This window comes from Schistocerca cancellata, chromosome 1 (assembly GCF_023864275.1).
Source record: "Schistocerca cancellata isolate TAMUIC-IGC-003103 chromosome 1, iqSchCanc2.1, whole genome shotgun sequence".
Lineage (NCBI taxonomy): Eukaryota > Metazoa > Arthropoda > Insecta > Orthoptera > Acrididae > Schistocerca > Schistocerca cancellata.
The window spans coordinates 527,898,322-527,910,854 of NC_064626.1; positions in this window are offsets into that span (position 1 = coordinate 527,898,322).

Sequence of the window (12,533 nt, forward strand, 5' to 3'; positions counted from 1 at the left end):
CTTCCCTTTCTCTGTCCGTTTTCTCTTCCCCCACCTCACAGCCTATCTCTTCCTACTCCAGTCGCTATGTCCTCCTCTTTCCTTTCTCCGTCCATCCCTCCTCTTTCCTCTTCCTGCTCCCTTCCCCTCTATCCAGCTTCTCCTCCTCCTGTCTGTGCATATCTCCTCCCTCGCCGTTACTCCATCTCCTCGTACTCCTTTCTTTCTCACCTCAATAGGAGACTAGTAGTTATTACCTCAACAGTATTGTTTACAACACTGTGATTATAATGCGTATCAGAATTAGTTCAGAAAGTTCCACAGGGCTAGGATGAGCACCTTACCCGTGGCTTTGCTCGCACGTGTCTAACATATTTCACACATATGTAACGTATTTCAAGCGTATTTGTACACTATTTAACCTCTATGTCTAGCTAATTTCGCACTGCAGTTTCATTGTCACACAGTTTAACGACGTCATATCTCCTGAAATATGTGTTGTACGACGATGTAATTCTTCAGGTACATCTACTGGCACATGTGTCTGCGAAATGCGTTGTGAATAGACTTAGTAGTAAAGAAGTAATAAATTAAAACGTCATGCTTCGTGTGACTGTCTCACCGCATGAACAGTGAAAAATCGAGTAAGCAATAATCTTTTTTTCTTTCACTATTTTTTATTTCACCATACTAACGTCATCCATTGATAATACTTATGTAGAAACAAATCAGAATATGGAAATTATAACCTAAAGAATACAACGTAAATTAACAGTGAGCCGTGGTGGAATTGCTGGCGCCAATGACCCTCTGTCTAGTCGGGGCAGAAGTCCAGGTTGTTCTGGCATGCATGTTTTCTCTTTGGTTTTCCTCTCGTGGCCTCTAATTAAGCGCGGCACTTCCGACGATGTGAGTCTTGGTTTTCCGCTCCGGGCGCGAAAGGTCGTGCTTGCCCGTGGTATGGGGGTAGATTCTATTGCGGAGTCCCGCAGTGGCCGTCACGTGGAGCGTTGATTACTCGCGGCGCCGCGTTATGATTTGAGAAGTGTGTCGGCGTCGGGCTGGTAGTGGTGGCCGCTAATGTACTTGCTAGAGTGTATATAGTACGACTTTATGCTGGATGCCTATGTACGCTTTGTGGAGTCTCGTCGCTTGTTGCTATTATCGGTGGGCACACGCTACTTTCTTTGAAGTGGCAATGGTAATCAATCTGATCGTAAGTTGTGTTCACAACTGGAAACAGTGTTGGACAGTGATTATCTCCGCTGAGGCGGAAATAAGGAATCCACTCTCTATTGAATAGTGGTGTTCAGAGTATAAAACACTGCCCAGTGATGAGTCTACTAAACTTGAGTAGTGTGAAACCTACGTGAGTCATTCTAGCACAGCGTGCAGGAAGCGTTTCGTATTAAGACAATGGCTTATTAATGTTCTTAAGTATCTTTTGATTTATACTGTGGTCTCCATTTGAAGGGGCCGTGACCTTCGTGTCTTGTATTATAGTTTTATATTCTTGGTTTGGCAGGCCGTTAGCTTCACCTGACTTTATGCTCGTTAATTGGAGGGAGGTGGGGGGCTGCCTGTAAAAATCTTGAATTATGAAATGTATGATTTTCTATGTCATTTATTTGAGGTTTTCTTTCTGTTAAGTGTGGCATAACCTTGAAATTAGAGTGTTTTGTGTTGCCTATTTTGGTTTCGTTTTCGGTCTTTGTATCGTTTTAAAAATGCTCCAGTGAACTACGAACGGCAGGCACAACCAGTTCCAGATCGATCGATAGACAGGCGGCGCCTTGGGTGAAATGTGTTCAGACGCCGTTAGCTCGGCCAGCTACGTTTTGGTGACGCTCCACGCTGCTTGGCTGCAACCTGTCTATGTCGCTGCTCGCCCCAGTAGTTAACAGAAGTTGAGTATTTTTCTCTCGATATTATTTGGGGATTTCTCTCGTCAATGTGTTCGAGTTCCTCCAAGGTGCGTCCCCTGTTCCTAGTAATTAGTTTCTCTTGTGTATGTGTGGATCATCAGTGGGGGTGCGCCCGCTGTTGAATGGAATTTAAAGTGATTATTAAAATATTTGTTTTGCATATGTTTGGTGCTATATTTGGAAGGAATTCCACGAGGGAGTTTTGTGGAATAGTCATTATATTGTTAGTGGAATTACGTTGACCTGTTTAATAGACTGAGCTTCCCATTACTGAAATTTCTCCATAACAAGACGTTATTAAATGTTCTATACTGTTGCTTAATGCACCTGTGGGAAATTTGTCCCGTAAATTCCTGTTACCTTTGTGGAGAATTACGATGCCGTTCGTACTCATTCGGGTCCGTTTATTTGTTTAATTAAAAAAGGAAGAATCTTTACTTAACTTGTTTCATTCTATGTAGTCATGTAAAGGGTTCCGATTATCCTTGTTATTGGTAGCTAACGGAAAGCCGTTTTTGTAAAAGATTTTGTAAAACAGTTTTGGTGATATGTGTAATAAATATTTGTGAACTACAAGCCTGTACTTGGGTTTTTTTTGTGATCGCTCTTGGTGACTGTTGAAGAACTGTAAATTTCACGTCCCAGACAGGAATTTAATTCAGATCCTTGGTGAATTACTTACGCGTTATATTTCTAGATCCGTTACTGTTATCCTGCGAAGGACTAGGGGTTGCCGAATAAGTACAACTACACCTACCTCTATATCTATTGTTGCTACACACTGTTTTGCAGTGTCCATACTGGTCTATGCGTGCTTAGGAAATCCGTGAATCCACGCTTACCGTGTGGGTGGCCGTTATACATAAATTTAAACTGAAGTGACAAAAGTAATGGCATTCCCCACAATATCGTGTTGAGACTCCTATTTCCTGAATAGTGCAACACGTCTACGTGGCATGGACACCATAAATCGTTGGAAGAACCCTGCAGCAATACTGAGACACACTGCTCTATAGCTGCCTATAATTACGAAATTGTTGTCGGTACAGAGATTTTGTACTCGGACATACCTCTTCATGACGTACCATAAATGCTCAATGGGTTTCATGTAGCGAAATCTGGACGACGAAATCATTGGGTTGGGTTGATTTCGGGGGAAGAGACTAAACGGAGAGGTCATCGGTGTCATCGGATTAGGGAAGGAAGTCGACCTTGCCCTGTTAAAGGAACCATGCCAGCATTTGCCTAAAGCGATTTAGGGAAATCACGGAAAACCTAAATCAGGATGGCTGGACGCGGGATTGAACCGTCGTCCTCCCGAATGCGATTCCAGTGTGCTAACCACTGCGCCACCTCGCTCGGTGACGACCAAATCAGTCTTGAAACAAATCGCGAACAATTATGGCCTGATGGCATGGCACATTTCCATGCACAAAAGTTCCATCGTTGTTTGGAAACATGAAGCACATGAGTTGCTGTAAATGGTCTCCACGTGGCCAATCATAAGAAATTCCAGTCAACAAACGTTTCAATTGGACCTGAGGACTCAGTCCATTCCATGTAAACACAGCCCAAACCACTGTGGAGCCATCACCAGTATACAGCGCCTTGTTGACAACTTGCGTCCATGGCTTCGTGCGGCCTGCGCCACACACAAACCGTACCATCATCTCGCACCAAATAAAATAGGGCCTGACCAGCCGCGGCTTTCAAGTCGTTATGAAACAAACAAATGTAGTCACAAGGCCAGGAGAGGTGCCGCATGCAATGTCGTTGTGTTAGAAAAGCTACTCGCGTCCGTCGTCTGCTGCCACAGACGATTACCGACAAGTATTACCGCACTGCCTTAACGGATACTTTAGTCGTACTTCATAAATTGATTTCTCCTGTCATTTCACGTAGTGTTGCTTTTCTATTAGCACTAAGAACTCTAGGTAAACGACTCTTCTCTCGGGCGTTAAGCAATGCTGTCGACCCCTGCGTTTCTTCATCTCAGAGTAACACTTGCTACCTACTTACTCAATTATTTGCGGGATATATCCCGACCTCTGTCTTCCTCTACAGTTTTCACCCTTTACAGCTCCCTCTAATACCACGGAAGTTATTCCGTAATGCCTTAAAAGATGTTCTACCATCCTGTCACTTCTTCTTCTGAAAGTTTTCCATATATTCCTTTTCTCACTGATACTCCGTAGAAACTCCTCTCTCCTTACCTTATCATTCCCGTTCATTTTCAACATTCTTCTGTAGCGCCAGGTCTCAAACGCTTCGATTCCCTTATTTTGGAGTTTTTTGCGCAGTGCGTGTTTCACTACCATACAACATTGTGCTACAGTCTGGAACCTCGCGACCGCTACGGTCGCAGGTTCGAATCCTGCCTCGGGCATGGATGTGTGTGATGTCCTTAGGTTAATTAGGTTTTTAGTAGTTCTAAGTTCTAGGGGACTGATGACCTCAGAAGTTAAGTCCCATATTGCTCAGAGCCATTTGAACCATTTTTGAACTATTCTTTGCCAGGAATACCCTTTTTGCCAGTGTTAGTCTGCTTTTGATGTCCTCCTTGCTCCGTCCATCACTGACTATTTCGGCACCTAGGTTGTAGAATTATTTATCTTCATCTACTTCGTAACCCTCAATCTTGATGTTACGTTTCTCGCTTTTCTCACGTCTGCCGATTCTCATTATGTTTGTCTTTCTTCAATTTACTCTCAGTCTATGTACTATATTCACTAGAGTGTTCATTCCGTTCAACAAATCCTGCAACTATTCTTCGCTTTCACTAAGAACAGCAATTTATTCAGCATATGTTGTCATCGATATGCGTTCACCTTGAATTTAGATTCCACTCTTGAGCCTTTCTTCGATGTACATGTTGAACACAAAGGGGTGAAAGGCTACGTCTCTGTCCTACGTATTTTTAATCCGAGCACTTCGATCTTCGATGTTTCCCTTCTTGTTCCCGCTTGGTTCTTGTGCATCTTGTATATTACCCGTCTTTCCCTGAAGCTCACCCCTATTTATTTTCAGTATTTCGAATATCTCGCACCAAAATTACGTTGCCGAACTTTTTTTCCAGGTCTAGATGTCCTATGAACGGGACTCGATTTTTTTTAGTCTTGCCGGATTTGTCAAACACAAGGTCAGAATTGCTTCTCTAGTTCTTTCCGAAAGTAAAACTAATCATCCTCTAAAACTTACTCAGTTTCCGGAAATTTCATGTTGTCGGTCGAGTGATGAAGCATAGGCTACTCACGAAGAATCAATGCGCAAGCATGTGGGACACGTAAGTTCTAAGGAATGAAGAAATACTCTTGAAGGTCTCTGAGACTGCAGATTTTCCGATCAAGAATCGCACAATAGGCAGTTCAATAAAGGAGGAATGTATATCTCTAAAAAGGCATTCACAAATGTTGGAAAGAAAAACACAGGTACATTGAAGGTAACTGTATAGAAACCATGGGTAACAGAAGAAATACTTCAGTTAATCGATAAAAGAAGGATGTATAAAAATGTTCAAGGAAGTTCAGGAATAAAGAAATACCTTCCACAGGAAGTGCACGGAAGTTAAGGCGAAATGGCGGCATGAAAAATGTGAAAAAGAGATGTTTGTCGGAAAGACTGACTCTGCATACAGAGATGTCAAAACAACATTCAGTAAAATTAAAATCAAAGCCAATAATATTACGAATGCAATGGGACCCCCACTGTTAAAAGCATAGAAAGGAGCGGATTGGTAGAAATAGTACATTGGTGGTCTCTTTGAGGTCCAACACTTGTCTGACAGCATAATGAAAGAGAAGGACTCGATACGAAAAAGATACGGGAAGCAGAATTGGAATCACTTCAGAAGAGCTTTGAAAAACTTAATATCGAATAAGGCAGAAATTCGTTGATAACATTACATAAGAATATCTTAATCATTGGGAGCAGTGGTCGCACAGTGGATGTTCACAGAATATATGAGTGTGTCAATTGTTGTTGTTGTTGTGGTCCTCAGTCCGGAGACTGGTTTGATGCAGCTCTCCATGCTACTCTGTCCTGTGCAAGCTTCTTCATCTCTCAGCACTTACTGTAACCTACATCCTTCTGAATCTGCTTAGTGTATTCATCTCTTGATCTCCCTCTGCGATTTTTACCCTCCACGCTGCCCTCCAATGCTAAATTTGTGATCCCTTGATGCCTCTGAACATATCCTACCAACCGGCCATTTTTCTTGTCAAATTGTGCCACAAACTCCTCTTCTCCGCGATTCTCTTCAGTACCTCCTCATTAGTTATGTGATCTACCCATCTAATCTACAGCATTCTTCTGTAGCACCACATTTCGAAAGATTCTATTCTCATCTTGTCCAAACTATTTATCGTCCATGTTTCACTTCCATACATGGCTACACTCCATACAAATACTTTCAGAAACGACTTCCTGACGCGTAATTCTATACTCAATGTTAACAAATTTCTCTTCTTCAGAAACGCTTTCCTTGCCATTGCCAGTCTACATTTTATATCCTCTCTACTTCGACCATCATCAGTTATTTTGCTCCCCAAATAGCAAAACTCATTTACTACTTCAAGTGTCTCATTTACTAATCTAATTCCCTCAGCATCACCCGACTTAATTCGACTACATTCCATTATCCTCGTTTTCCTTTTGTTGGTGTTCATCTTATATCCTCCTTTGAAGACACCGTCCATTCCGTTAAACTGCTCTTCCAAGTCCTTTGCTGTATTTGACAGAATTACAATTTCATCGGCGAACCTCAAAATTTTTATTTCTTCTCCATGGATTTTAATACCTACTTGTAATTTTTCTTTTGTTTCCTTTACTGCTTGCTCAATATACAGATTGAATAACATCGGGGAGGAGCTACAACACTGTCTCACTCCCTTCCAAACCATTGCTTCCCTTTCCTGCCCCTCGACTCTTATAACTGCTATCTGGTTTTTGTACAAATTGTAAATAGTCTTTCACGGCAATATACCATGTAATTTCAGGGAAATCATCATCCACAGAATTTTCAAGATTGCAAGAACCGAAAAGTGTCAGTAATATAGAAATGTCAGCTTAAGTGCTCATGCATCGAAGTGGGTGACAAGAATAGAATACAGAAGAATGGAAAAGAGAACTGTCTTTAGGAACGGGAAAGACCAGAGAGGCAATTTTGATTTGCGGTTATAGCAGAAGCAAGACTAAAGAGAAGGTCTTCGAAGTTGTCAGGTAGTGTAAAATGTTCGAAATTCTGAGTAAGCTATAGGAAAATACGGGTAATTCGCAATATGTACAGTAGCCAAGAAGCAACAGTAAGAGTGAGAGACCAAGAACGAAGTGTCCGTATTATAAAATCTGTAAGAGAGGAATGTAGTTTTTCGTCTCTCCTGTTCAATCTGTGCATCGAAGAAGCAATGACGGAAATAAAAGAAAGTTTCAATTATGGAACTGAAATTCAAGGTGAAGAGATATCAGTGATAAGACACGCTGATGACATTGCTATCCTCATTGAACATGAATAAGAATCACAGTCTCTGCTGAACAGTTTAATTGGTGTATAATATGGATTCAGAATGAAGAAAGACGAAAATAATGAGAAGTAGCGGGAATGAGAAGAAAGGAAAACTTAATTATTTGCATTGAAGATCATGAAGTAGATGAAGTTAAACAATCCTGTTACCTAGGCAGCAAAATTACCCACTGAGGACGGTAAGAGGAGGACATAAAAAGCGGACTAGCAATGGGAGAAAGGGCATTCCTGGCCAAGAGAAGTTAGCTACTATCAAACATAGACCTTACTTTGAGAATAAAATTTCTCAGAATATGCGTTTAGATCACAGCAGTTTATGTTAGTGGAACATGGACTGTGCGAAAACCGGAAAAGAAGAGAAAGAGAGAATCGAAGGATTTGCGGTGTGGTGCTACAGAAGAATCTTGAAAATTAGGTTGACTGATAACATAAGGAATGAGGAGGGTCTCCGGAGAATCGACGGGGAAAGTAACAGGACGCAGGGCTGAAAATGACTTACAAGTTCGTGTCATCCTCCATCGGTAATGCTGAAATTCAATATGGTGTTGGCCACCCTTAGCATTGAAGACAGCATCCGCTCTCTCAGGCATATGTTGAATCAGTTGCTGGAAGATGGGAAATGGCGGCATATTCTTCACTGAGTGCTGCACTGAGGAGCGGTATTGATGTCGGTCGGAGAGGCCTGGCACGAGGTTGGCGTTTCAAAACACCCCAAAGATGTTCTATAGGATTCAGGTCAGGAGTCTTATAGGGCCAGTCCATTACAGGGATCTTATTGTCATGTAACCACTCAGACACAGGCCTTGTTGAAAGATGCAATCGCCATTCCCGAACTGCTCTTCAACCGTGGTAAGCAAGAAGATGTTAAACATCAGTGTAGGCCTGTGTTGTAATAATGCCACGCAAAACAACAAGGGGCGCAAACCGCCTCCACGAAAAACACCACCACACCATAACACAGCCGCCTCCGAATTGTATTGTTGGCATTACACAGGCTGGCAGATGACGTTCACCAGGCATTCGCTAAACCCACACCCTGCCATCGGATCGCCACATTGTTTACCCTGATTCGTCACTCCACACCACGTTCTTCCACTGTTCTATTGTCCAATGTTTACGCTTCTTACACCAAGCGTGGCGTCGTTTGGCATTTGCCGGCGTGATGTGTGGCTTATGAGCAGTTGCTCGACCATGAAATCCAAGTTTTCTCACCTCCCGCCTAATTGTCATAGTACTTGCCGTGGATCCTGATGAAGTTAGGAATTCCTTTATGGTAGTCTGGATCGATGTCTGCCTATTACACATTACGGCCCTCTTCAACTTTCGGCGGTCTCTGTCAGTCAACGCTGTGTGCTCTACGTGACGCTTCACATTCCCACATCAGAAACAGTGGACCTATGGATGTTTAGGAGTGTGCAAATTTCGCGTACAGATGTATGACAAGTGTAACCGATCACCTGATCACGCTCGAAGTCCGTGAGTTCCGCGGAACGCCCCTTCTGCTCTCCCACGATGGCTAATGACTACTGAGGTCGCTGATATGGAGTACCTGCCAGTATGTGGCAGTGCAATGCACCTAATATGAAATACGGATGTTTCTGGGCGTGTCCTGATACTTTTGATCACAGTGTATATATGGAAAACTCAGAAAAGAAGAATGATTGTAGGACATGTGTTAAAACATCCGGGAGTAGCTTCCAGAGTACTATAGGGAACTGTAAAGAGTAACTGTAAAGGGTAACATGTGTAGAGGAAAACAGAGGCTGGAATACGTCCAACGAGTAATTGATTACACAGACCGCAAGATCTAATCTGAGAGGAAGAGGTTGGCACACGAGGAGAATTCGTGGCAGGCCGCATGGAACCAGCTGGGAGACTGATGCCCCGAAGATAAAAAACAATGGCTTCCTGCGATCTCTTATACCCGTCATGCTGTTCTCTTACCACCCGAACCAACGCCACTCAGGTGCCTCCCATGATATCCATCGAACGTATACAGTGTTTCACAAGCAAATGTTTGACAGCTGTAGTGCAGAAGGCACCAGCGAGCGCCAGAGGTACGCTCCGTAGAATTCCTCTGTAGGCCTTCAGTCGAAGGCGATGCACCCAGTCAATAGCAGCAGAGCCGACAAAAGCGCTGAAGAAGTGTAACTTTATTTGCAGTGGGCTCGCGTCAGCAGTGTTTCTCTGCCATTCATCTCGTCGTTCCTTTTCTTGCGATAATGATTATACCCGACAGCTGGGGCAGGAAACGACGGAGGCGGCGAGTGAGAAGTGGGACAGAGCCAGTGAGCAGGTAGTGGCGACTGCGGCGGTAGCGGGAGGCGCCGCGAGCGGCCGAGGGTCGCGGAGCAGACTGCGGGCGTCGGTGGCGGCTGGGGTGGCGGTTGGCGGCCCTCTGCAGGCGGAATGCGGTGGCGCGCCGAGGACTGTGGCCGGAGTTGCGCATTCCACGGCCCGGCCGTACCGCACAGTGCATGCGCCGCCCACTGCTCCAGACTAGCTCCGTCATTTTTCCTTAGAAAAGCCGGGAGAGCTGCCGGTGACCACGCTTCATATTTCGGTAGCTCAGGCTACCATGTTCCACAAATCTCTGCAGCACTGCCATTTACTTATAACGGCGAGATTAAGAATATCTGACAGGCTATTTTCTTCGAAATTCCATTATTTTCCTTTCATCAGAGAAAGTTTAAATATTCATTCCTTTCTTAATTTGTAGAGCTGGTACATTGATTCTAAATTAACCAAGAACAGTCAAGGTCGCAAGGCATGCTTTTTCTTAAAAAAAGTGACTCGTTTCGATCATAATACCACTTCAGATGCAATATAACGCATGATATAAATCAGAGAAGTACATTAAAACTACTCAAAATTACCTTCAGAACTATAAAACATAGATATACCCATATTTCCGTATAAAAACAGTCTTCTTGTGAAAGCGAGAGTGCTTTATTCTGAAATAATTCTAATCTGGTTGCTGTAGAACCCTGCCACAATGGAATGGAATAATTTATATCCATATTGATGGAAAACGTCTTTGCATTAATGGGCCCGCTGAATGACGATAGCTAAATCCTGGAGAGAGAAATACAGCTATTTCTGAAATAGTGCAGGCTCCACATCATGATATAAGAATCACCAGAAAATATAACAACATTAAATAAATATGTAAGAAAATCATATAAAATTAAATAAAAATTTCATATGCCATTTTATGTAAATAAAATAAGAAAGAGACATAATTATATGCGTGAGAATAAAAAGAGTGTGAGATAGGTGTAAAACAGATTGGTGCAAGTACAGAATCAGGACATCAGACTAAGAATTCTAAAGGAAATCGTGCAGAAGCTCAAAGAAATGTTTGTCTTTAAAGTCTAGCTGCTTCTAGGTAACAGAAGAGGGTTTATTTTTGGACTGCGAATAATTTCGATTTCTTCTAACACATTAAGAAATAGCACTTTAGACTCATTATGTAAAATTTCCATGTGGATAGAAAAGCAGAGTAATTAATTTCAACAACATGCTGACCAAAAAAGGATATGGTACGTGAAGGACCAGTAGTATTCCCTCCAAAAGCTATTAAAAAGGTCGACTGATACATTGTTTATCGCAGTCTTTGAACTGTGTTTCGTAGAAACCATAATTTTGTTATTTATTAAATTCGCCACTTGTGTGTATAAATTTCTTTTGCAGTAGGTTGTTAGTTGTTAAGGCGAACGTCATATTTATTTTTGTAAACGATTGTGTATGAAATAAGTCACATGTAAGCAATTTTAATAAACCTCCTACTGCAATTTGTAAAAATATCATTTGTTCGTTGTAGTTTCTGATACAAAAAGTCAACTGGACTATCACTAAGGATATTGACAATAGAAATTTGTTTTAAAGAATCAATATCTTTTTGGACTTCATCAGACTGAAATAATTTTAATAGACTATGTATCGCTATTTAGGAGATCACTTTTATATTTAGCTGGATGACAGGGAGTGGCGTTAATTGCTTTATCCATTGATTCTGGTTTTCTGTAAATATAGATACAGTGTTTTCTGTTTTGATTTGAAATTGTAAGATTCAGGAAATGTATACATTTTTGATTTTCATGAACTTCTGTGAAAGAAAGTTTCCAATGTGTATTACTTGATCTCTTGTTGAGGAGATCCGTTTTTTCTTTATAGACTGACGAAAAAGTGATTGCAACAGCAACATAAACGAAAGTTATTTGGCGCGTGCTTACACCTGGAAGATGGTGCCAAATCAGATTTCGCCTCAATAGTGTAAGAGTGGAGCTTGTAGTGCAACTATGAGCATGCAATTCAGGTTTGCTTTAAGTGCACGATGTAATTGTCTTGGGCGTTAGTTACCTTTGAGATTGGACGTGATGATTGTTAGTGACGAATGACTGTAAGGCGACAAAGACAACATTATCAGTACCTCACTAAGTTTGAGCGACGTCATATAGTGGGACTACAAGGAGCTGGGTGTTCCTTCTGTGATATTTCAGAAAGATTTGGCACGAATGTAGCTACTGTAAATTATTGCTGGCAGCGGTGGTCGTGAGAATACACAGCTGCAAGAGCTCCAGAAGACCTAGTGCTTTACTGTGAGCGAAGACCATCCTGTTCTGCGTATGTCTCTGGTGCATCTTAATGATTCTGCAGCAGCAATTTCAACAGCAGTCGGTACCACATTGACATAACAAACTGTTACAATTCGGTTGCTTCGAGAACAGCTCCGAGCCAGACGCTCTATAGCGCGCATTCAGATGACTACAAGCCACTGCCATTTGCGGCTTCAGTGGTGTCAAGTGAAGCTCATTGGAGGAAGAATGGAAATCTTTTGTGTTTGCTATTGAAAGCTGTTATTGCTTCCTTGCCACTGACAGCCCTGTGTTGATTAGCAGGAGGCAAGTTGAAGGCCTGCAGCCAACGCGTTGTGTGCTAGACACATTGAACCTACATCTGGAGTTATGGTGCTATTTCGTATGACAGGAGGAACTCTCTCATGGTTACCCCACGCACCCTGACTGCAAATCTCTATGTCAGTCTAGTGATTTGACCTATTGCGTTCATGCATACCATTCCAGGGAGTGATTTCCATCAGGACAATCCTC